We start from the raw sequence: 26877 nt of genomic DNA on the forward strand, positions 1-26877 counted from the left end.
GCACTGTTTTTCGAGGTAGAAATAGTCGGTGATGAAATCTTCTCAGGTTGTCATCCGAGTCAGAGCGTAGTTCTGCGGCAACATTTCGACAAGTTTCGTACTCGACATGTGCAGACAAAGATGATGAGTAGGAAACTTATCAAAAGGACACCCTGACTCGGCTGATAGTCCAAGAACACTTTATCATCAAAACTCACCAAGAAAGCCTGCATTCCCATGTAAAAATAGTCATCTCTAATTTTGAATTAAAAATAATAATACTGTCTGGGAATAACATTGCAGGAAAAGACAGGTTGCTACTTACCATAAAGAAGACACATCATGTTGCAGACAGGCACGAGTAAGAGAGACTCTCATATAGCGCGCGCATGCCCACACACACATATGCGCGCGAGCCGCAAACTCCTGCTTCCATCAAACGTGATGTTTCATTCCAGCCAGAGATGCAGGAGTTTGCAGTTGTGTGCACATGAGGTGTGCTTGTGTGTGTGTGTGTGTGTGTGTGTGTGTGTGTTGTGTGTGTGTGTGTGTGTGCTGATGAAGGCTGTGGCCAAAAGCTATACGGGAGTGTCTTTTAATCATGCTTGTCTGCAAATTGACATGTCGTCTTTACAGTAAGTAGCAATTTGTCTTTTCCTACACTGTTAATATTCCTACCTGATGTTTCCATTGTTTGACTGTCTGGTGTTATCTATTCATGACTGTGAGTGTTTTTGGATGTTTGAATAACACATGTGTCATTATTCTTAAAACATATTTTACAGTATTACAAATGGGCACAAATTGTTATTTACATTTTCTGTTACACTCTTTTCTGCTGTGCATTTTACAAACTTGCACCACAATCTAGTTGTCAGATATTATCAACATAAAAGGTTCTGGAGGCCAGAGTTACAATAACGTTAGTAACATGTGGTAAATATAATGAATTTCAGGCCATTAACAAAGAAAACTGTCAGTATACTAAACACATACTCTGGCTTGCACATTCTTTGGACTTGGGTAGAAATGAATAGTCTAACACTGTTCAAATGCTGTATACTATCTTTTGTTTGTTGTTGTTTATGGTTGAATTTTGTATATTTTTCTTCTTCCAGCCATTGATGGGGACTTCATGCACCGAACTGTCAAAATACAAATATTTCCTTCCTCTACACAAAAGATTCTCCTATCCTAGGTGGAGTATCTTCAGTTTTCAAGAAATTACACTGTATCATATGAAGGTTTTGAAAGATTAAGTGCTGAAAAGGAGTTTACCACCAAAGTTTTGTCACAGTGCCACACTACTGACTGTTGTAAGAGCACATAGAGTACAAGGTGCTACCCAAAAGTTCCTGAACTTTGAATGACCCACAATTACAAATGGTAGTACAAGCAAACACCACTAGATTTCGAGTGTCAGTATGCCAAGTGTGTTCTATCTAAGCGACCTGTTTATTGCTGATAAGTAGGTTTCCTGTGTGAAATTTGCTCATGTTTGCAAATTTGCAATGGCCCATGTGAGAGAATTGTGTTTCTGTATGGAGTTTTGTTTTAAATTTAGTAATACACATGCAGAAACACACAAAATTGTAGTGCAAGCATTTGGTAATGATGCTTTGTGCCAGACACAAACATATGACTGGTTTAAATGTTTTAAAAATGGTAAGACATCTGTTGATGTCTACAATGATGATGATGGTCATGATGAACATTCAGGATGATCATCTATTAGCATTACAGCAGAAAATATCAGTGCTGTTCGGAATGCGATTGTGAAAGACTGTAAGCAGACAGTGCTTGACATCTGGTGATGTTCTAAGGCTGCTAAGGAAGGATATGAGAAGGAAACATCCCGAGAAGTGGCCAAGAATAACTAAGTCCTTTGCCACACAATGCAAGGCCACATACATCTTTCATTATGCAGCAGTTTCTGGAAGGGGAAAGGAAAGCAGAAGAAGAAGAAGAAAATTATCCTGACCCACTGTATTCACCTGACTTGGCTCTGTGCAATTTCTTTCTCTTTCCCAAGACGAAAATGAAGTTGAAAGGATGAAGATTTGACATGATAGAGGGGATTCAAATCAGTGCCTGCTCTCCCTAGGGCACCACTACTTTGGAGGTATGAGAGCACATCTTGCATGATGTGATTGTGTTATGTTGGTGCATAAGTTTATAGTGTTTTTTTCCATAAGTTTAAAAAACACAACAGTTAAACATAACAGAGACATTAGACTACAATAATATATTCTCCTTCACTATTTACAACAGTCTGCCAATGCTGGGATAACTTTTCGAATCCACAACTGTAAAAATCATCTAGTTTTGAGGTGAAGATTGGAGCAAATTTTCATCCAGAAAATTAGTTCCTTGAAGGTTGTTCGACAAAGAGCATAAAAGACGAAAACCTGAGGGCACAAGATCATGTGAATAAGGTGGGTGTGGAATGACTTTCCAAAACCCAAATCTTTCTTTCTTTCTTTCTTTCTTTCTTTCTTTCTTGTCAGTCTAGCAGAATAAGGGCAGGTATTATCGTGGAATAGCATCAGTCCATGCCACCTTCCTGGTCTTTGTTCTTGGATTGTGTCTGCAAGATTTTTTTAGAAGCTGACAGTAAATGTGAACAGTAATGGTTTCTTCTGGGAAGAAATTGGTAGTATGCTACACTGTCGCTGTTCCACCAAATGCATAACATTATCTTTTGCTGATGACCGCTGGTCTTTATACGGGGAGTTTCTGCTTTGTTTGGGCTCAATCAATCCTTTCTTTAACTTATATTAGGATAAAGACTCCATTTCTCATTACCAGTGATGATACAGGATAGTAATGGTCAGTGTTGTTCACAAGCTAATTGATAACAAGCAAGCAGAGATGCACATATGGCCACCCATTGATTTTTGTGATTTCAGCTTAGAGGATGTGGTACCCATTTACCAGAGTTTTGAATCTTCCTCACTGCATGAAAATGTTGCACAATGTTGGAATGATCACAGTTCTTCACTTTTGACAGTTCTTAAGTATACTAATGTGGATCATTGAGGATTAATGCGTTTAAACAATCTTCATTAAATGCCTAAAGTCTTCCTGAACCTGGAGAGTCACTAATGTCAAAACAATCCTCCTCAAAATGAGAAAACCATTTTCTTGCCATTCTCTGTCCCTTGGCATTATTCCTATTAAAGACATATATGTTTCTCTGCCTCAGCTGCTGTCACCCCTCTGTTGAACTCCAGCAGAATAATACGTTGTTAATGGTCCAATTTCTCCTGTAGGCACTTAATTTTCTAGCATCCACAGCTCCACTCACAACCTCCAAATGACAAAATGACAATATGAAAAATAACAATGACAAATAAATCCACAGCAATTGGAATACCAACATGGAAAACAAAAACAGTATGATCTTGCGCTCCATGCTGATATTTAGTGTTAGATTTTGGGGACTACTGGGTAACACCTTGTACATTCTGAGATACGTGACTAAGACTTTTTATCTAATAGAACCCCCTACACTGTCTGGGGCAGCGAATGTTCATCAGAGACAATGGTATATCATATGCGGAAGAGGGAGGGGGGTGTGTGTTCAAGCTTTCGCAACCCACGGTTGCCTCATCAGGAAAGAGGGAAGGAGAGGGAAAGACAAAAGGATGTAGGATTTAAGGGAGAGGGTAAGGAGTGATTCCAATCCCGGGAGCGGAAAGACTTACCTTGGGGGGAAAAAGGTACAGGTACACACACACACACACACACACACATCCATCCGCACATATACAGACACCCGTATATGTGCGGATGGGCATGCACGCACCTGTCCCCCCCCCTCCCCCAAAGCAAGTCCCCCCACCCCCAGCAGGACCCCAGGTCCCAGGGGCCGGGGGGGGGGGGGGGGGGGACTTGCCTTGTGCCTTGGGGGGAGGGGGGGACAGGTGTGCGCTCGCGCGCGTGTCCATCCACAGATATACTGGTGTGTGTGTGTGTGTGTGTGTGTGTGTGTGTGTGTGTGTGTGTGTGTGTGTGTGTGGGCGCGCGCGCGCACGTGCGCAAGTGTATACCTGTCCTTTTTTCCCCCTAAGGTAAGTCTTTCTGCTCCCGGGATAGGAATGACTCCTTACCCTCTCCCTTGAAACCCACATCCTTTCGTCTTTCCCTCTCCTTCCCTCTTTCCTGATGAAGCAACCGTTGGTTGCGAAAGCTTGAATTTTGTGTGTGTGTGTGTGTGTGTGATGGAAAGAGAGAGAGCAACCTGTGACCGTTTGTTTGTGATGCTGTAGTGTATGGTAAAGTGTCATTGTTTATGTGACTGTAGGAGGATGACTTCAATAAATTTGTATTTGGTTTGATGAATGGCATCTGTAAAAATGTAAGTTAATGCAGATGAATAGAAAATATAAGGGGCTTTCAAAAAAAAAAAAAAAAAAAAAAAAAAAAAAAAAAAAAAAAAAAAAAAAATTATTGAGCCAGAGGCATAATTACAGATGCAGTACCTGTATGTTAGAAGTATTGACCCTGGCTGTTGAGACACTTGTCCCACTGTGACACAAGGCAGTGAATGACTGTCAAAGAAAATTGCCAGGGCTGCGATGTTGACCACTTCCTCGCAGCTCTACATCGTCGTCCGAGGCGAGTTGTTTGCCCACCTAAGGGCCTTTTTGAGGGGACCAAAAATGATGTAATCACAGGGAGAGAGGTCCGGACTGTATGGAGGATGGCCAAGAACCTCCCATTTGAATTTCTGTAGGAGTGCCGAGACTGAGTTGGCCTTGAGGCTTTGCATTGTCGTGGAGCAGAATGACCCCACGGGTGAGATTGCCTGGTCATTTTGATTTGATCGTTTGGCGAATGGTGGTCAAGGTTTGCAAGTAATGCTGGGCATTCACTGTTGTCTGGTGCTGCAGGAAGTGGATCGGAAGGGGGCCATCTTGGTCAAAGAAGAACATCAGCATAGCCTTTCCTGCACTCGTGTGGACGACGACGTCCAGCTGTTCATGTGGAACTGTTAACATCGCAGCCCCGGGAATTTTATGAGACAGCCATTCACTGCCTTGTGTCACAGTGGGACAAGTGTCCCGACAGCCAGGGTCAATACTTCTAACGTACAGGAACTGGTTTCCGTAATTATGCCTTCAGCTCGTTTCTTTTAGAACGCACCTTATAAAATGGGCCAGGTGTGAGTAGGATTTGTGCACTGACGGTTCTGTAGAAATTTAATTATGTATTAGATGGTTCATCCTTTTCAGGAATCAAGAATCTCAATCATTTTTGCCTGTTATCAATATTGATACTGGAAAGGTATCAGTCCCAGGGGTTCCGAGGTTTTTAGAATGTTTTAATTTCAATAATATAAATGTGACAAAGTCATGCAGGAGGCTTAATTACAAATTAACAATTTTCCCATTTTTTCCTTTACTTGTACTGCGGAACCTTGCTTCTTGCCAAATTTCATGATTCTGGTCTGTAGGGCTTAGTATGTGACAAATTGCAGCTTGAAACACCTACCTACTCCTGAGTTAAAGGGTTTTTAACAAATGGATGAGAAAGTGACCCTATAAGGGATCTGTTTTTACCAATTGAAGTACATAACTATGCTGCAGAATAGATTAAACACCTATGCATAAAGCTGCAAAGTGAATGAAATGTAAGGAGCAGATAAGGTCAGTTGTAGGGAAGGTGGGTAGTCAACTTCAGTTAATAGGATAATTCTAACAAATTGTAGCTCATTTCTGCATATAGTATGCTTGTGTGGTCAGTTTTTTGATAACTGCTGAAGTGTAGGATCCTCACTATGTCAGATAGAACATTGGAGTAATTCAGGTGCCTGCTGTTAGATTTGTTAGCCGTAGGTTCAGTCAACACACAAGTGTTGAAGAAATGCTCCAGGAACTCAAATAGGAATCCCTGGAGGGTACGAAATGTTACTTTTTTGAGTACACTCCTGTTTTCTTGATGATTTGGCATTCACATTAATAATAATTATAAGAAAAATACCAGGTCCAAGCTTTTCAGATGGCTCCAGTATTTTTGCAGTGTTGTTAATTGAAGTATTTTCTGGAGAACTGTCAAGCTTACAATTTCATTGCTTTTGTCATGAAATCTCCTCACAGTAATAACAGCCGTCATTGACATTTCTGCCATGTTCTCAAAATTAGCAGTGTATTAAAAAGATGCTGGGACTTACCAAATGGGAAAGCACTGGTAGATAGACACACTAAACAACACACACACAAGTATCTAGCTTTCGCAACCCACGGTTGCTTCGTCAGGAAAGAGGGAAGGAGAGGGAAAAACGAAAGGATGTGGGTTTTACAGGAGAGCGTAAGGAGTCATTCCAATCCCGGGAGCGGAAAGACTTACCTTGTGTGTGTGTGTGTGTGTGTGTGTGTGTGTGTGTGTGTGTGTGTGTGTGTATTACACACGCACACACGGTGGTCCATTGATTGTAACCGGGCCAAATATCTCAGGAAATAAGCGTCAAACGAGAAAACTACAAAGAACGAAACTTGTCTAGCTTGAAGTGGGAAACCAGATGGCGCTATGGTTGGACCGCTAGATGGCACTGCCATAGGTCAAATGGATATCAACTGCATTTTTTAAAATAGGAACCCCCATTTTTTATTACATATTCATGTAGTACATAAAGAAATATGAATGTTTTAGTTGGACCACATTTTTCGCTTTGTGGTGGATGGTGCTGTAATAGTCACAAACATATGGCTCACAATTTTAGACGAACAGTTGGTAACAGGTAGGTTTTTTAAATTAAAATACAGAACGTAGGTACGTTTGAACATTTTATTTCAGTTGTTCCAATGTGATACATATACCTTTGTGAACTTTTCATTTCAGAGAAAGCATGCTGTTACAGTGTGATTATCTATAAATACCATATTAATGTAATGAATGCTCAAAATGATGTCCGTCAACCTCAATGCATTTGGCAATACATATGACATTCCTGTCAACAGCCAGTAGTTCGCCTTCCGTAATGTTCACACACGCATTGACAAATCGCTGATGCATGTTGTCAGTGGATCACGAAAGCAAATATCCTTCAACTTTTCCCACAGAAAGAAATCCGGGGACGACAGATCCGGTGAACGTGCGGGCCATAGTATGGTGCTTCAACGACCAATCCACCTGTCATGAAATATGCTATTCAATACCACTTCAACCGCATGCGAGCTATATGCCAGCATCCATTGTGTTGGAAGTATATTGCCATTCTGTCATGCAGTGAAACATCTTGTAGTAACATCGGAAGGAAATCGGCATACATTGCACCATTTAGATTGTCATCGATAAAATGGGGGCCAATTATCCATCCTCCAATAATGCCACACCTTACATTAACTCACCATGGTCGCTGATGTTCCACTTGTCGCAGCCATCGTGGATTTTCCGTTGCCCAGTAGTGCATATTATGCCGGTTTACGTTATCGCTGTTGGTGGATGACACTTCGTCGCTAAATAGAATGCATGAAAAAAATCTGTCATTGTCCCATAATTTCTCTTGTACCCAGTGGCAGAACTGTACACAATTCCTGGTGCATAGAAATATGGTACGGGTGCAGTCGATCTTGATGTTGCATTCTCAGCACTAACTTTTTTGAGATTTCCGGTTCTTGCGCAGTTTGTCTGATACTGATGTGCAGATTAGCCATGACAGTAACTAAAACACCTACTTGGGCATCATCATTGCCACAGGTCGTGGTTGACGTTTCACACGTGGCTGAACACTTCCTGTTACCTTAAATAATGTAACTATCCGGCGAACGGTCCAGACACTTGGATGATGTCATCCAGGATACCGAGCAGCATACATAGCACATGCCTGTTGGGCATTTGGATCGCAATAGCCATACATCAACACGATTTCAACCTTTTCTGCAGTTGGTAAACGGTCCATTTTAACACGGGTAGTGTATCACGAAGCAAATACCATCCACATTGGCAAAATGTTATGTGATACCACGCACTTATATGTTTGTGAATATTACAGCACCATCTATCACAGAGCGGAAAAAGTGGTCCAACTAAAACAATCATATTTCTTTACATACTACACGAATATGTAATAAAACATGGGGGTTCCTATTTAAGAAATCGCAGTTGATATCTGTTTGACCTATCGCAGCACCATCTAGCGGGCCAACCATAGCGCCACCTGGTTTCCCCTTCAAGCTAGACGAGTTTCGTTCTTTGTAGTTTTTTCATTTGATGCTTATTTTGTGAGATATTTGGCCCGGTCACTATCAATGGACCACCCTGTTTATGTGTATGGTAACCATTCCTTGAATTCGTCAATTAGCTAAATGCTAGAAAAACACTGGAATCATTGAAGTTCCTCAGGAAAATGTAGTATATTTGTACAAGGGGATGGGCTCAAAGGACAGGGAGGGATGCATTTTGGCAGAGAGTGATGCCTTGAATATGTATAAAAGCCATCAGGTACCTGCGAGTTTGCTGGACAGTTTGCCAGTGGAAACAGGAAATCAAGTTAACCTTCCTCTCCCTCTGAATTCACCACACTAACCTAATAAACTGAAGTTTATGACGTAAACATAGCTGTGAGTTAATTTTTGTGAAATTAGGTCTTTGACATATAATATTTAAGAAGAATGTTTCACATAATAGTATTGCAGCCCCCATGGTAAGAACAATTATAGATTAGCAGCATTTAGTTTCTACGAAATGTTTAGTTTTGTCTTTTTCTTACATGTTTATGTGAAGGTGTAAACAGTTACTTAATATATGTTGAGTAGTGCTTTAACTTTTTTCTAAGGCTTTGTATATTTTGTGGGCATTTGTGTCATGAATATTCTGCAGTGATAGCTAGGAACATGCATCATATTTAATGACTGCATAGTGTAGCAGCATATTTCTTCTCATATAGTTGAGTGTAGGTATTTGTGTCATGAATATTCTGCAGTGATAGCTAGGAACATGCATCGTATTTAATGACTGCATAGTGTAGCAGCATATTTCTTCTTATATAGTTAAGTGTAGATAAGAATGAACAGTGACTGCACCTGTTGTGTACAGGTGCAGGGGAAACGGACCACAGTTAACAGGCTTCAGACCACTGCCTTGGGCTATGACAGCATTGAGGCACTGGCAACCCAGGTGGTGCAGCACTTTCCTACAAGCCTGAGCCAGCATTTTCGCTGTCATTTGAGGGCAAAAGTGGATCAGGCCACACATCTGTCCCCTTACAGCTCAAAAACAGATCTGAGATCTTGTCTATTGCTGAGAGTACACCTGAGCCACCATAGAACACGTCATAAGTTGGAACTTGGTTGATTTCCTGAAAGGTTTGGACATTTGCAGATGGTGGATGTGCTGGTCATTGGAAGCTGTAGCATCAAGTGAGTGATGAAGCCCCACAGGAAAATAACAACTGGTCAGTACACTGCACAGGGTCTCTTCCACTGTGTGGAGGAGGCTCTGCTGGAAGCTACTGAATTCATGGGGCGCAATGAATTGATGAAGATTGACAGCTGTGCACATGGGGTGGAAGATGAACTAAGATGTTGCAACAGAGCTCGCAGAACTGATTGTTGTCCTCTGGTTTAGACGTGAGTAAAAGGCATACACCAGATGCTCAGAAGATTCTGTGACAATATTACTTGTAGATATCTTGACCTCTGCTATCAAGTTGACTATTATAGGACACCTTCCCCCCTGTAATAGATCTGGAGATTTGGAAGGCCACCAGCGATGAAGTTCATCTTCTGCTCCTCCTCTTCCAGTCCAATGTCACAGACCTCACACCTTGTTACTTTTATCTGTGAGGTTATGTAAAAGACTGCATTTTTATCTCCATGCCAATCTTGGAAGTCTGCGACATTGCATTGTTGAAACTGTGAATTCAATAATGAGACAGCAGCTGCATCATGTGTGGCAGAGAATGAGCCAACATTTTGATATTTGTCACGTAATGCATGATACTCACAATGAATGCATAAAAATTTGAACTTTTCTCTTTCCAGGAACATTGGAATTGTGTTTCTATCTTTTGTAGTTTGGAAGCAATAAATGTTTGAAATCTGTTCCTTCTTCTTGAATAGCCCTGTGCATTATAAAGATAGGCTCAGCACCAGTGGTGGAAGCATGTTTATAGCCATAATAATATAATATCTGGTGAGATTATTGTTAATTCTGAATGTGAAATAATTTGGTTAAAGGTGCAATGAACATGGCAGTCAGGTGCTTTTATAGACCCCCTATCTCAGGAGATCTACACCTGCAGCTATACTCTCCAAACCACCATGAGGTTGTAACGGGACACCCTCCTCTAACATTACCTTTTTTTTTTTTTTTTAATAGAAATAATTGATACCAAAATATTTTCAAATATTATATAGCTTAAAATTATCTCAGTTGCTTAACTAAAAGGATTTCATATGATTTTATGTATGAAGCATTATATTGCAGGCTAAAATGTGTAAAAAAAATTAAAAATATATGTATTAACTCAGTATGTACAGTTAAAATTGTTCGTCTTTTGGAATTATTTGAAATTATGGAGTATCTGGCACACTTAAAATTCCTATTACTAATTACACAATATGATGCTAATTATTAAATTTATTTCTGGATTCATTAATAAAACATTGCTCTAACTTGGTGAAGATTCTTTTTTTGTCAAGAGAACTTTACAACTATGACGAGGGACGCCAAAAAGGAAAGGCAAATACAAATTATTTGTGTGGTTTTTTTTGTGGGATCGTGCAATTGCTAGCAAAATGCAGAGAGATGAGGGTAGTAATGCTGTAGGACTCAACCAGGACATGTTTGAACCAAGTGAAACGGTAGTCAGCAAAGAAACAGTAAAAATTGATGTTTTGCGGTTGATTTTGGCAAAATTAGAGAAAATGAAGACAGATAACAATAGTAAATTTAGTGCAATCAATGATCAGTTAACAGAAATATGAACTGAAAACAATATTAAAATGGACAGGGTACAATACCGAATAGACCAACTTAGTAATCAGGTTTCAGAGCTAAAAAATGGGTTGTAAGAGGGGTTAAAAATGTGAATGATAAGTCAGTGTCTTAGAAAATAAATTTATTGTTTTGGAAAATGAGTTTATTGCTGAGTCTGCAAAACAGAAGAAGAATGTTAGTGACGTCAGAGCTGAACAGAAGGCCTTAATGGAAAAAAACAGAACAAAACCTTAATAGTTTAGAACAAAAAATTTTAAATGTTGAAAACAGTATGCAAACCAATATAAATGTCTTAGATTCAAACAATGATATTGTGTGGTCCAACACTCCAATCAAAAGTTTTCCATCAGACAATTTACATCTGTGGATTTTCTGCACCCTTGGAGAGATAGTTTTGTGTCAGGCATGAGTGACAATCAAAAAATTAAATTTGCTGGAAGATGTCTTGAAGGCGAAGCTCTGTCATGGGTAAATTTAAATTTAAGTCAGTGGGAAACACACCAAAGTTTTGAAAGAAGGTTTTTAAATAAATTTTGGTCAGATGCTGAACGGGGATAATTAAAAGTGAATTTATAAATGGTCCTAATTGTAGGAGTAGGGACAGTACTCTGAAAGAGTTTTGTAACACACCTTGACAAACCATTTGACAAAATGACATTGAGTGATGCAGTTGAAAGGTGATTACCAGAAAGGTTGCAGTGGGTTTTAGTGCACGGACCTGACGATTGCGATGAATAAATTTTATGATATGTTGGCAGGCTGAATAGGACAGTGGAAAGAAGTATGTACCACAAAAATTGAAATGAGAGTGTATACGATGGTAATAACTACAGAAACAGAGATATTGGTAACTTCTATCCAGAGTAAAATGGTTGTTGTTGTTGTTGTGGTTGTGGTCTTCAGTCCTGAGACTGGTTTGATGCAGCTCTCCATGCTGTGCTAGCTTCTTCATCTCCCAGTACCAACTGCAACCTACATCCTTCTGAATCTGCTTAGTGTATTCATCTATTGGTCTCCCCCTATGATTTTTACCCTCCACGCTGCCCTCCAATGATAAATTTGTGATCCCTTGATGCCTCAGAACATGTCCTACCAACCAGTCCCTTCTTCTTGTCAAGTTGTGCTACAAACTCCTCTTCTCCCCAATTCTATTCAATACCTCCTCATTAGTTATGTGATCTGCCCATCTAATCTTCAGCATTCTTCTGTAGCACCACATTTCGAAAGCTTCTATTCTCTTCTTGTCCAAACTATTTATCATCCATGTTTCACTTCCAGACATGGCTACACTCCATACAAATACTTTCAGAAACGACTTCCTGACACTTAAATCTATACTCGATGTTAAAAAAAAATTTGTCTTCTTCAGAAACGCTTTCCTTGCCATTGCCAGTCTACATTTTATATCCTCTCTACTTCGACCATCATCAGTTATTTTGCTCCCCAAATAGCAAAACTCCTTTACTACTTTAAGTGTCTCATTTCCTAATGTAATTCCCTCAGCATCACCTGACTTAATTTGACTAGATTCCATTATCCTCGTTTTGCTTTTGTTGATGTTCATCTTATATCCTCCTTTCAAGACACTGTCCATTCCATTCAACTGCTCTTCCAAGTCCTTTGCTGTCTCTGACAGAATTACAATGTCATCAGCGAACCTCGAAGTTTTTATTTCTTCTCCATGAATTTTAATACCTACTCCAAATTTGTCTTTTGTTTCCTTTACTGCTTGCTCAATATACAGATTGAATAGCATTGGGGAGAGGCTACAATCCTGTCTCACTCCCTTCCCAGCCACTGCTTCCCTTTCATGCCCCTTGACTCTTATAACTGCTATCTCGTTTCTATACAAATTGTAAATAGCCTTTCACTCCCTGTATTTTATCCCTGCCACATTCAGAATTTGAAAGAGAGTATTCCAGTCAACACTGTCAATAGCTTTCTCTAAGTCTACAAATGCTAGAAACGTAGGTTTGCCTTTCCTTAATCCTTCTTCTAAGATAAGTCGTAAGGTCAGTATTGCCTCAGATGTTCCAATATTTCTACGGAACCCAAACTAATGTTCCCCGAGGTCGGCTTCTACCAGTTTTTCCATTCGTCTGTAAAGAATTCGCATTAGTATTTTGCAGCTGTGACTTATTAAACTGATAGTTTGGTAATTTTCACATCTGTCAACACCTGCTTTCTTTGGGATTGGAATTATTATATTCTTCTTGAAGTCTGAGGGTATTTTGCCTGTCTCCTACATCTTGCTCACCAGATGGTAGAGTTTTGTCAGGACCCTCTCTCCCAAGGCCGTCAGTAGTTCTAATGAAATGTTGTCTACTCCCGGGGCCTCGTTTCGACTCAGGTCTTTCAGTGCTCTGTCAAACTCTTCACGCAGTATACTAACTCCTATTTCATCTTCAATCTACAGCCTGTTCCATTTCCATTATATTGTCCTTAAGTACATCGTCCTTGTATAGACCCTCTACATGCTCCTTCCGCCTTTCTGCTTTCCCTTCTTTGCTTACTGGGTTTCCATCTGAGCTCTTGATATTCATACAAGTGGTTCTCTTTTCTCCAAATGTCTCTTTAATTTTCCTGTAGGCAGTATCTATCTTACCGCTAGTGAGATACGCCTCTACATCCTTACATTTGACCTCTAGCCATCCCTACTTAGCCGTTTTGCACTTCCTGTCGATCTCATTTTTGAGACGTTTGTATTCCTTTTTGCCTGCTTCATTTACTGCATTTTTATATTTTCAACTTTCATCAATTAAATTCAATATATCTTCTGTTACCCATGGATTTCTTCTAGCCCTCGTCTTTTTACCTACTTGATCCTCTGCTGCCTTCACTACTTCATCCCTCAGAGCTACCCATTCTTCTTCTACTGTATTTCTTTCCCCAATTTGTGTCAATTGTTCCCTTATGCTCTCCCTGAAATGCTGAACAACCTGTGATTTAGTCAGTTTATCCAGGTCTCATCTCCTTAAGTTCCCACCTTTTTGTAGTTTCTTCAGTTTTAATCTACAGTTCATAACCAATAGATTGTGGTCAGAGTCCACATCTGCCCCTGGAAATGTCTTACAGTTTAAAATCTGGTTCCTAAATCTCTGTCTTACCATTATATAATCTATCTGATACCTTTTAGTATCTCCAGGATTCTTCCATGTATACAACCTCCTTTTATGATTCTTGAATCAAGTGTTAGCTATGATTAAGTTATGCTCTGTGCAAAATTCTACCAGACGGCTTCCTCTTTCATTTCTTACCCCCAATCCGTATTCACCTACTATGTTTCCTTCTCTCCCTTTTCCTACTCTCGAATTCCAGTCACCCATGACTATTAAATTTTCATCTCCCTTCACTACCTGAATAATTTCTTTTATTTCATCATACATTTCTTCAATTTCTTCGTCATCTGCAGAGCTAGTTGGCATATAAACTTGTACTACTGTGGTAGGTGTGGGCTTCGTGTCTATCTTGGCCACAGTAATGCATTCACTGTGCTGTTTGTAGTTGCTTACCCGCACTCCTATTTTTTTATTGATTATTAAACCTACTCCTGAATTACCCCTATTTGATTTTGTACTTATAACCCTGTATTCACCTAACCAAAAGTCTTGTTCCCCCTGCCTCTGAACTTCACTAATTACCGCTATATGTAACTTAACCTATCCATTTCCCTTTTTAAATTTTCTAACCTACCTGTCCCATTAAGGGATCTGACATTCCACACTCTGATCCATAGATCGTCAGTTTTCTTTCTCCTGAATACGATGTCCTCTTGAGTAGTCCCCGCCCGGAGATCCAAATGGGGAACTATTTTACCTCCAGAATATTTTACCCAAGAGGACGCCATCATCATTTAACCATACAGTAAAGCTGCATACCCTTGGGAAAAATTACGGCTGTAGTTTCCCTTTGCTTTCAGCTGTTCGCAGTACCAGTGCAGCAAGGCTGTTTTGGTTAGTGTTACAAATCAGTCAATCATCCAGACTGTTGCCCCTGCAACTACTGAAAAGGCTGCTACTCCTCTTCAGGAACCACACGTTTGTCTGGCCTCTCCCCCGTTGTGGTTGCACCTACGGTACGGCCATCTGTATCACTGAGGCACGCAAGCCTCCCCACCAATGGCAAGGTCCATGATTCATGGGGGGAGGAGTAAAATGGTAATATACAGAAATTTTGAGCATCAACAAAACAGAATTAATGAGGATAACAGTGGGCAATTTAATAAGAGGAACAATCATAATGGTAACTACTTGGGAAACGACAGTCTGCCTCAATGAAGGTCATAAGGTTTTTAACATGGCTGTCAATGAAGGTCCACAGTTTTGGGGAGAGGAAACACAACAAGTACAGGACCACCCCCCCCCCCCCCCCGCCCCCTTTACACCTGCAATTACACAATAATAACAGTATTAATACTGTGGCACAGGTATCTGAAGTTGAACAGAAGGAATATCAGATTTATCATTTATGTTTTGATAAAAAGTTTTGGGATACTATGTTTAATTATAGTGATGTAAGTGCGAATCACAAACGAGTAACAAGACTTTTGATGTAGTGTGTACTAATGATTTATTCTCTTGGTAAGAGAACAGTGTTATTGATGTATGTAAAACAGGTGATGACTGTATTGTATCTGAAATAGGTGATACTTTTGATGTAGATGTGAATTAGAGCTGTGAAATAACTGAGGTTGTAAGTCTGAGACAATACCAGAGAAGGAAAGTTGCTACTCACCATATAGTGGAGATGCTGAATCGCGATAGGCACAACAGAAAGATTCACACAATTAATAACTTTCAGCCATTAAGCCCTTTGTCAGCAGTAGGTGCACGCACATGCGCACACACACACACACACACACCTGCAGTCTCAGAGTGTTGAAACACATTTCAGCTCTCTGAGACTGCAGATGTGTGTGCGAGTTATGTTTGCATGATTGTGTGTGTGTGTGTGTGTGTGTGTGTGTGTGTGTGTGTGTGTGTGTGTGTGTGTGCACTCGCACGCGCCCATGTGTGTGTGTCTACTGCTGACAAAGGCCTTAATGGCCGAAAGCTATTAATTGTGCTGTGTGAATCTTTTTGTTGTACCTATCACGACTCAGCATCTCCGTTATATGGTGAGTAGCAACTTTCCTTCTCTGGTATTGTTACATTCCATCCTGGATTTTCCATTGTTTAAGTCGGAGACAGCTTATTGCAAATAAATGTAGGTGGGGTGTAAGACTGTGATGGAGATGACACTTGTGTTATTAATGATATCATTGATGAAGTAATTTTGGAAGACTGTGATGATGATTGATGGTATCAGGTATTTGTGGCGTTTAAGAAAAATGAAATTTCAGTGTTATTTGTGAATGCAGGTAAGGTAAGTGAGGTATGTGATGATGTAAGTGAGAGTCATGGGTTACCAGTTCAGTCACAGCAGTTTTTCATTAACATTATGCAGAACAGTGATCCAAACAGTGAAGGTGAGTTATCTGAAAGCCTAGAGAATAAAGGTGAAAACTTTTTGAAGTTTGTTTGGAACCAGATAAAAGTGCAGTCTGGAATAAGTTAGCTGTGGTTAGTCGAAATTTGTATCCAAATTGGTGGAATGAAATGCAAGAAGATCTAAGTACAATACAACTTCTGAGCCCTTATTACATACGGTTTAGATAGCAGAAAGCTAAAACGCACCTCGCCGTCTGCTTAAATTCCTTAGTTTGTTGTGGGCTTTAGTGATCGTGTACTGTAAGCCCATCAGTTCCTATAAATTAGAATTTGTATTTGTGCTTTACATCCTGAACTCCTACTGTTAGTTAAAGGTTTTGTTTTGTACCTGCATCTGTCGGTGTACAATACCCAGTGTTTACATTTATTAGTGTCATTTAGACTCGGTACATTTAAGGTAGCAGTTTTTATAGTTTTACTAGGTCACTATCAGGTGTACGTAAACGCTTCTTTAAATTACAAATACGAGGGATAATCAGTAGGTGTAGCTTACCGTAGGTCACTGTTTAATTCGTTTATAATATTCACGAGATAGCTCCTAGCAACTTACTGTAGGTCACTGTCTTATTCTTTAGTATTCACTAAATAGCCCCTAGCAGGAAAATAAGCACCAGATCTCGCTTCTACCATATAATCTTATTCCCATTATTGAGTGTCCTTTCTGCCAACTAGAGTGTAGCTGTTAACCTTATGTGACAGTAGGTTTCCTTAAGTTGTTTTAGAGTAAATCAGTTATTAGCTAGATAGATAGGGACTGTGTCTGTTGCATGCGGATGCAGGGGAAGTTGGCCAAAGTCCAAACGCAGCTGGAAGCTTTGTTGGCCACAGTCAACAAGCTCCAGAGTGCCACCTTGAGGTGCGGTGGGGATGGGGTACCTGGGGCAGCCTCTGCTGTACTAGATGTGCAGGGGGGGATGTCACAGCTCTCTGTCACTGAGCCAACCTCATGTGCGACTGGCTGGCCCACTCTCACCTCAGTGTGGGTGGCAGACTGTGTCAAGATCTCGAGCCTCAAGGCAAAGGCTGCATGGGGGAAGCAGGCTCCTGCCAAATCCCATGCACTTATGCACTTAGCTAATAGATTCAGTGTGCTATCTGATGCTGGGGAGGAGGCTGAGCCGGGTCAGAATGGACCTTCTGCCAGGATAGTGGCTGCTCCTTCAGCAAGGTCCGGACAGGCACGGGGGTGGGGGTTGGGGGGGGGGGGGGGGTAGGGGTTTGTTAGTTATTGGGAGCTCCAATGTTAAGCGGGTCATGGAGCCCCTCAGGAACATAGCTGCTAGGGCGGGGAAGAAGTCCAACGTTCACTCGAGGTGCTTGCCGGGATGCCTTGTCCTGGATGTGGAAGAGGCTCTTCCGGCGGCTATCGAGCGTGCGGGGTGCAGCCAGCTGCAGATTGTTGCGCATGTCGGCACCAATGATGCCTGTCGTCGGGGTTCCGAGGAAATCCTTGGGTCCTTTCGACGGCTGGCTAAATTGGTGATGGCGGCTTCTATCTCTCGAAGAGTGGAAGCCAAGCTGACGATCTGCAGCATTGTACCCAGGGTGGACCGGTGTCCCCTGGTTTGGAGTCGAGTGGAGAATCTAAACCAGAGGCTACGTCAACTCTGTGACGAAAATGGTCGTAGATTCCTCGACTTACTCTATGGGGTGGAAGTTGTGCACTACACACAGGAAGCAGCTACATGGGTAGCACAGTACTTGTGGCGTGTACATGGGGGTTTTTTACATTAGGTTCCTCCCCATGGGAAACAAACCGCTGGCCCGAAAAATTGCCAGTTCATGACACTGATGTGGGTGTGCCAACTGTAAAAATTGTTACATCGCCTAAACAGGTCATTCCAAAGGATTTAAATATGCTTAATCTCATGTTAGTAATTTGTCGAAGTGTCTGTAGCAAGATCCCCGAGTTAATCTCCGAAATAAACAGTAGCAATGCCAGTATTGTATTAGGTACCGAAAGCTGGTTCAAATGAGACATAAAAAGCAGTGAAATTTTGAACTATGATTGGACAATGTTTAGGAAGGATAGGACTGATGCTATAGGAGGTGGTGTGTTCATTGCAGTTAAAAGCTGTTTAAAGGCAGTTGAGATCGATACTGCATCGGACCGTGAAATAGTCTGGATAAAGCTGTCAATCAGACAGGGATTGACCATTGTATTAGGATGTTTTTATAGACCACCAGCATCTGCAACAAATGTCGCAGAACATTTCAGGGAAAGTCTTGAGTACATAAGAAGTAAATATCCAATTTATCCATTAGTTATAGATGGAGACTTTAATGTGTGACCGTGCGGTTCTAGGCGCTTCAGTCTGGAACTGCGTGACCACTATGGTCGCAGGTTCGAATCCTGCCTCAGGCATGGATGTGTGTGATGTCCTTAGGTTGGTTAGGTTTAAGTAGTTCTAAGTTCTAGGGGACTGATGACCATAGATGTTAAGTCCCATAGTGCTCAGAGCCATTTTTGAGACTTTAATCTAGTATCCATTGACTGGGAAAATTACACGTTTATCACAGGGGGTAGAAGCAAAGATTCATGTGAAGTTATTCTATGAGCACTCTCAACATACAACCTTGAGCAATTGGTTAGAAAACCAACTCGAGGTGGGAACATATTAGATATCTTGGCGACAAACAGACCTGATCTTTTTGAGGAAGTTAATCTAGAAGAAGGCATTAGCGATAATAATGTCGTCGTGGCTTCAATGTCAGTGGAAGAAAAAAAAAAAAAAAAAAAAAAAAAAAAAAAAAAAAAAAAAAAAAAAAAAAAAAAACACACACCATGGATTTTTCTCGTTTGGGAAAGCAAATAAAAGTGTCATGAATATCTTCATAGTCAGCTCCAAGCATTCACTGCGGGACACAAAGATATTGAGCATCTTTGGTCAGAATTTAAAGGTATTGTTCACCACGTGCTCGAGAAGCTAATCTGCAGAAACCAGCACGGTTTTAGGAAACAGCGGTCATGCGAGAGACAACTGGCCCTCTTTGTGCAAGATACACAACAGGCTCTAAATACAGGCTCCCAAGTTGATGCCATATTTCTCGACTTTCGAAAGGCGTTCGACTCAGTTCCGCACTGCCGCTTACCGCAAAAAGTGCGTGCTTACGGTCTATTCAATGACATATGCGGTTGGATAGAAAGTTTTCTAACAGACAGGGAGCAGTATGTCGTCCTGAATGGGGTGACTTCAACAGAAACAAGCGTAACTTCAGGTGTGCCCCAGGGCAATGTAATAGGTCCGCTGCTTTTTACGATTTACACAAACGATCTGGTAGGTGGTATTGACAGCGGCATATGACAGTTTGCCAATGATGCTGTAGTCTACAGGAAAGTAGTACCACACAAAATCTGTGAAGAAATCAATGATTTGCAGAAAATAAATGTGTAGTGTAATGACTGGCAGTTATCTCTCAATATTAGTAAGTGTAACCTACTGCATATAACAAGGCGAAAATCCCCATTAATGTACGAGTACAAAATAAATGCCCAGTCTTTGGAAGCAGTAACATCAGTCAAGTATCTGGGTGTGACTATTCGAAATGATCTCAAATGGAATCATCAGATTTCACAAGTAACGGGTAAGGCGAACTCTAGATTGCGGTTTATTGGTAGAATCCTGAAGCGATGCAGCCCTTCAACAAAGGAAATAACTTACAATATGTTAGTTCGTCCAGTCTTAGAGTATCGTTCATCTGCATGGGACCCTTACCAGTTGGGTCTGATTCAAGAGATTGAGAAGGTCCAAAGAAGAGCGGCAAAATTCATGACTGGTACAGTCGTGCTCAAAAGTATCTGAACGACCTGAATTGCATTTCGCCTGATTCGAATGCAACCCACATAGCGCAGCTGTCTAGCAGGTCCTCTAATCGCCCCTCGGTACAGTCGTTTGACTATTGAAAATGGTTCCAACAAGTCACCACTAGAAAACACTGCTCTGTATTGCAATAACTCACGATGTAAAGTAATACGAAGGTACTACAAATATCAGGGAACATCTTATCACAGATAAGACGGTTCTTCAGGCTTGTAAGTTCACATTTATTACAATAAATGACATACATGACACGTTACCACTCTCATTATTACGTCAGATAGGTAATTCACGTAGTAAGTTCGTCGTATTCATGATTTCCTCTTCAAAATAACATACCGTACTTATTATTTAACACAAAATGACATTAAAAATTTAAGTTATTCACGAGCAGCTAGGTGAGAATATGAATGAACTTCAAATGACACGACGAACCGTCTCGTTCTGCATATCGATTCAAACCCAGGTCATGTAGACTAAGCAAAGACTTCGTGACTGACGGAAACTAACAGTCATTCCTGACTAGGCATACAGAGAGTGATATACCTCGATTTTAGACAGTATCAGTTAGCAAATATCAAGTTTAAATTACATAACGCAAACATTGTTAACGGTCGCGAATTCTTACCCAGCATCTGTTGTCCTTGTTAACGAACTACGAGAGATGTAAAATATTGCTTCTTCACAAGTAACTTACCGTACTTGAAATGCCGTGAGGTAAAGCTTTGTGTTGGACAGGGATTCGAACCCAGAACCTAATTGGATTGTCATCGAAGCGCAATCAACTGTGACATATTGGATTTTGGGTCGGCAGTAGCTAGATGTTTTAACTGAAATGACGAGACGAAGCATTAATTTTTTCTTTCCCAGGACTCCACCCTGCACCTATCGCTGTTATATTCTAGAGAAAACGAACGTTAAATATGGGTTTGTTACACCAGCAGCTACATGTGAGCATGTTTGAACTAGAAATAATATGACGAAGAGTTCAGTGCTGACTGGGAATCGTGTCCCACACATATCGTTGTTGACTGCACACTAAGAGACATCGGCTACCGAATTTTTCTCCACCAGCAGCTCGGAATAACATCCTTGAATTTACAATGATTTCGCAAACAATTCTGTGTCTCACTGGGACTCAAAAGCATACCGTTAGTGTTGACAATGAATGAAATTACATTAAAAACCAAAATTATTACCCACCAGCAGATAGGTGTTCTCATGCTACAGCTTGATAATACATAATGAAAGCTTTAGTGCCGGGCCAGGATTCGAACCCTTTCAAGCGCAATATGTGGAGATGTTGAGGAATCTGCAGTTTGGAACAAACAACAAATTGCAGTCGAGCTGTATTGTCACGAAGGGATCAAATTCCGTGTTAAGGGCGGTCTGAGTTGCATTCCCAGCCCGCTGTAGGATCACATCGGTTCGTCTTCTTCCTGCTGGTAATGTAACTGAGTTTTGGCAACAAGGCAAGGTATATTTGGCAACTCTGTGATCGACGAGTTACTTCCTGGTGTGCACGGAATTAAGCCTCAAAGTTCACTTGATTTTTCCTGTCATTTCCATTGAATAATCTGAGTTATTATTAACGCTTGAGCTGTAACAAAAGATTGTAAATTTACGGTTTTCAGCCCAGGAAAGTCGTTGCACGTGAAAATCGCATCTAATCTCGTCCTTTAAATAGCGGTTTACGAGTTCTAGCAACTACTGGTCTCATAAGAGGAGACCTAGATGCATGCCTCTTCGCTAGCTATGTGGAAACGTGCTAACCTGAGAGAAAGCGTTTGTTATGGTTTGCGGTTGCAGTCTTGCTGACTGAAACGTTTTTATCCCTTCTGTGAAAGAGCTACAAGCAGTCAGATCACACATCGATAAGGAAATCGCAAGAAAATACTTTCGGCTCATAGTGCAATGGTGAAAAACTTCCAGTGCTGCACAACAGGTAACGCCTCTTTCCGCTGCTGACAAACAAATTTTGGGTTTCTAGGAATACATAACTTTATTTATGAAATGCCACATTTGCATGCCACTTGAGTATAACACAGCATACCAATCAAACACAGACCCAATCGAAATCTAAGTGATTAGTATTTTACTAATTTGTGCCGGTAGAGGCATGCTTGTGTACAGATACTCAGTTTTATTGAAACAGACTTTCGTCGCAAGGTTATCGTGGGTAGTTTTATTTTATTTCTTATAATACAGTGCACAATTTTCGTACGGTTTCTTTTAGTGTTGTTAAAACATTAGGCAACATGAGAGAGAAATTAATCATCAACGATATATGCGAATTCTCTGATGTTATCTATAACAGTCTAACAATGCACATGCAGTTTATTGATTACAAGCATGTAGAAAACTTGTTCTGAGTTAAAGCTGTCAAACAAGGTTTTATGAAGAATAAAATGCCCCTGCCACACGACAGCTAATGTAGAAAATACTTTTCTGACGTATTTTGGCACGATGCGCTCTCCCCATACATAATACAAAAGTTTCGAGATGCATCTGCAGCCTGGCCATCTATTAAACCTGAAAAGTACAAAATGTCGCAGAAGTTAGCCCTTTTTCCACATGCGAAGGGAAGTGAAGGGAATTATGTTCAAAGTTCCATTAGATCGATAGCAGTATGGCGTTTTAAAAAATGTAGCAGTGAATGTACCCAAACTCGCGACGTCTTATCAACAGTGTGCGACGCTTACCGTTACGCTACTAGCTGACACATAGCTACAACACCTCCAGAACTCAACAACAATTCCTCCAGAACTTGCGCATTGCACAGTGCTGTGCATATGGCCGGATCTAGACTTCTGAGAGACAGACAGTTGCAGCTTTTCTTTTGCACTGCACGACGTTTTTAACAAACAGATAGCGCAATAGAGTAGCCCAAGTCGAAAGGAACACTTCCTGTTTAAATTTCTGCATCCTACACTGTTGGCAGTTCTGTGTAGGTGTCAGTTACGCGATTTTATTTCAGTGATTACAAAAGAGTCGAATGTATGCTCTGGGTAGCCGAGGCAGCTAGTTCATGGTGATTCGGTCAACCAAGTAAATGAATGTACTGAACATGCTGCAAACCACTACAGGGAGTCTGTGTGTCAGAATTCTCATCCAGTGTGGCGCAACATTGTTATGATAGAATACTGAGTGATAGAGCACAGAATTTGGCGGTATCTTGGATTGATGCTAGGTTCATATACTTATGGTCTGGGTTCGATTCCAACTTCTGCTAATGATTTTTGATAAGGAGAGACAGATTCTGTTTTCTTCTGTCTACGCCAAGTGCAGAAGGTATAATGGCATTCTGGTCTGACATTCACGTTAAACATGATATTCCTTCTCTACCAAGTAGACGTTAGATTGAACCACAATCAAGTCAGGAGTCACATCACGTAGAAACTCTATCAGCTATAACTTTTCTTATACTAGTTATCTATTTCTAGTGACGAATCAAACGCAATGTAGGGTCACAGGACACTTATTCCATCTTTTATTTGAGCTTCTGTATGTCGATAAAATTGGTTCTGATCTGGGAATGCAACTCAGACCGCCCTTAACGCGGAATTTGATCCCTTCGTGACAATACAACTCGACTGCAATTTGTTGTTTGTTCTAAACTGCAGATTCCTCAACATCTCCACATATTGCGCTTGAAAGGGTTCGAATCCTGGCCCGGCACTAAAGCTTTCGTTATGTATTATCAAGCTGTAGCATGAGAACACCTATCTGCTGGTGGGTAATAATTTTGGTTTTTAATGTAATTTCATTCATTGTCAACACTAACGGTATCTGATGTTTTTGAGTCCCAGTGAGACACAGAACTGTTTGCGAAATCATTGTAAATTCAAGGATGTTATTTCGAGCTTTTGGTGGAGAAAAATTCGGTAGCTGACGTCTCTTAGTGTGCAGTCAACAATGAAATGTGTGGGACTCGATTACTAGTCAGCACTGAACTCTTCGTCATATTATTTCTAGTTCAAACATGCTCACATGTCGCTGCTGGTGTAACAAACCCATATTTAACGTTCGTTTTCTCTAGAATATAACAGCGATAGGTGCCAGGTTGGAGTCCTGGGAAAGAAAAAATTAATGTTTCGTCTCGTCATTTCAGTTAAAACGTCTAGCTACTGCCGACCCAAAATCCAATATGTCACAGTTGATTGTGCTTCGATGACAATCCAATTAGGTTCTGGGTTCGAATCCCTGTCCAACACAAAGCTTTACCTCACGGCATTTCAAGTACGGTAAGTTACTTGTGAAGAAGCAATATTTTACATCTCTCGTAGTTCGTTAACAAGGACAATAGATGCTGGGTAAGAATTCGCGACCGTTAACAATGTTTGCGTTATGTAATTTAAACTTGATATTTGCTAACTGATACTGTCTAAAATCGAGGTATATCACTCTCTGTATGCCTAGTCAGGAATGACTGTTAGTTTCCGTCAGTCACGAAGTCTTTGCTTAGTCTACATGACCTGGGTTTGAATCCATATGCAGAACGAGACGGTTCGTCGTGTCATTTGAAGTTCATACATATTCTCAACTAGCTGCTTGTGAATAACTTAAATTTTTAATGTCATTTTGTGTTAAGTAATAAGTACGGTATGTTATTTTGAAGAGGAAATCATGAATACGACGAACTTACTACGTGAATTACCTATCTAATGTAGGGATTGGATTGGATTGTTTTGGGGAAGGAGACCAGACAGCGAGGTCATCGGTCTCATCGGATTAGGGAAGGACGGGGAAGGAAGTCGGCCGTGCCCTTTGAAAGGAACCATCCCGGCATTTGCCTGGAGCGATTTAGGGAAATCACGGAAAACCTAAATCAGGATGACCGGACGCGGGATTGAACCGTCGTCCTCCCAAATGCAAGTCCAGTGTTTAACCACTGCGCCACCTCGCTCGGTAAGCGTAGGGGAAGGTGGGGGAATTACACGCATGTGGGTAATCCCACGCAGGCTGATTTATGCAGTTTGAATGGCGCAAGCTGTTCCCAGTTGGTGCTGCAGGAGTAACAACTACTACGCAGCTTATGCCAGCCATGTTCCAGTGGCATTGTTGGAGCCGTGAAGTATTGTTTATTTTCGGCGTGTCTCATGTAATTTTGGTGAGCTGTATTTTCAAAGGTAAGTTCTACTATAAGTTGCTTTAATGTAATTTTTGCGTATCAACTACTAACCCTAGATGAAACCATTAATTTAATTGTAGATTTGTCCCGCTATTTGAATTAGGTGCCGAGCTATGATTAGTGTAGTCATCGAACTTAAGGTGGGGTAATGCCACGCAGCTGTTGAAGTGCGTGGTATTCCCCCTTGCAGATTATATTTTCAATACTAACGAGGTTTTTTTTTTTTTTAAAAATTTCAGATGGGTAGATATTATAAAAAAAAAGAAAAATCCCAGAAGGCAAAAATGGACGCAAGAGGAACGTTGTAAGGCTCTTGATGCCATCAAATCTGGAAGAAAAATAAGAAGTATCGAGAGCTTTCGGGATTCATGAAGCTACTCTGAACGAGAATGAAGTTTAAAAATATGGAAGGTCCAAAACTTGGAAGAAACCCAACATTTTCGACAGAACAGGAAAATGAGATTAGGGATCATGTTATTACAATGGCCAAGCTGTTCTATGGCATTACATGCATGCAGCTGCGAAAGATTGCATTTGAGTATGTAGAGGCGAACAACATTGCAAACAATTTTGATAAGTCATCTAGGTTAGCTGGAAAGGATTGGCTAGCTCTATTTTTAAAAAGAAACCCAAGGATTAGCATGAGAAACCCAGAAGCAACTAGCATTAACAGAATACATGCATTTAATGAAGAAGAGGTTAATACTTTTTTTTAATTTAGAAAGTGTCTTTGAAAAATATAAATTTAAAGAGGGGTGAGTGTTCAACGTCGATGAAACGGGCATAAATACTGTACAAAAGCCCGAGAGAATTTTGGCTCCCAAATGTGTTAACCAAATAGGTGGGGGCACGTCTTGGGAAAGGGGGAAAAATGTGACTGCGAAATGTTTCAGTGCTGCTGTTTATCTTCCCCAGGAAGAGGATGTCAAATCTCTTAAGTAAAGGTGGACCAGTTGGAGCAATGTATGGTTGTTCCGTCAATAGCTGGTCCAATGAGTCATTTTTTCGAATGGATCCAACATTTTCAGAACAATGTAAAATCAACTATTGATGACCCTGTGCTGCTGATTTTAGATAATCACAGCAGCCACATTTCACTTGATATTTTTGAATTTTGTAAAAAAACATTCTATTGTCATGGTAACCATACCTCCACACACTTCTCACAAGCTTCAACCACTAGATGTTACATTCTTTTCTTCTTTGAAATCAGCCTTCAACCGTGAATGTGACATGTATATGAAGTCACAGGTGTATCAAAAAATTACACCATGAGTTAGCAGAACTTTTTAATAAGGCATATATTAAGGTCGCTACCATGGACAAAGGGCAGTCAGGGTTTAAGGCATGTGGGATTTGCCCTTTCAGTCCGAACAAATTTCAGCATGACGACTTACAACAATGTGACATCTTCAGAGATGTTGTCCTTGAAGATGAAGAGGTTCCGAATGCAACAAATGGAAATGAAGTGGTTGCACCTACAAACAAGCCACATATCCTCAAAAGGAGCCAAGAG

The 26877-nt window shown here is 40.7% G+C and overlaps 1 protein-coding gene across 1 annotated transcript in view; it reads right to left on the reverse strand.

Moving 5' to 3' along the window:
- The window catches only part of LOC124805290 (myrosinase 1-like), a 237454-nt gene that overhangs the window by 661 nt on the left and 209916 nt on the right, over positions 1 to 26877 (reverse strand). The gene's annotated exons all lie outside the window — the stretch shown is intronic.

This window comes from Schistocerca piceifrons, chromosome 7 (assembly GCF_021461385.2).
Source record: "Schistocerca piceifrons isolate TAMUIC-IGC-003096 chromosome 7, iqSchPice1.1, whole genome shotgun sequence".
In the NCBI taxonomy this organism is placed as follows: domain Eukaryota; kingdom Metazoa; phylum Arthropoda; class Insecta; order Orthoptera; family Acrididae; genus Schistocerca; species Schistocerca piceifrons.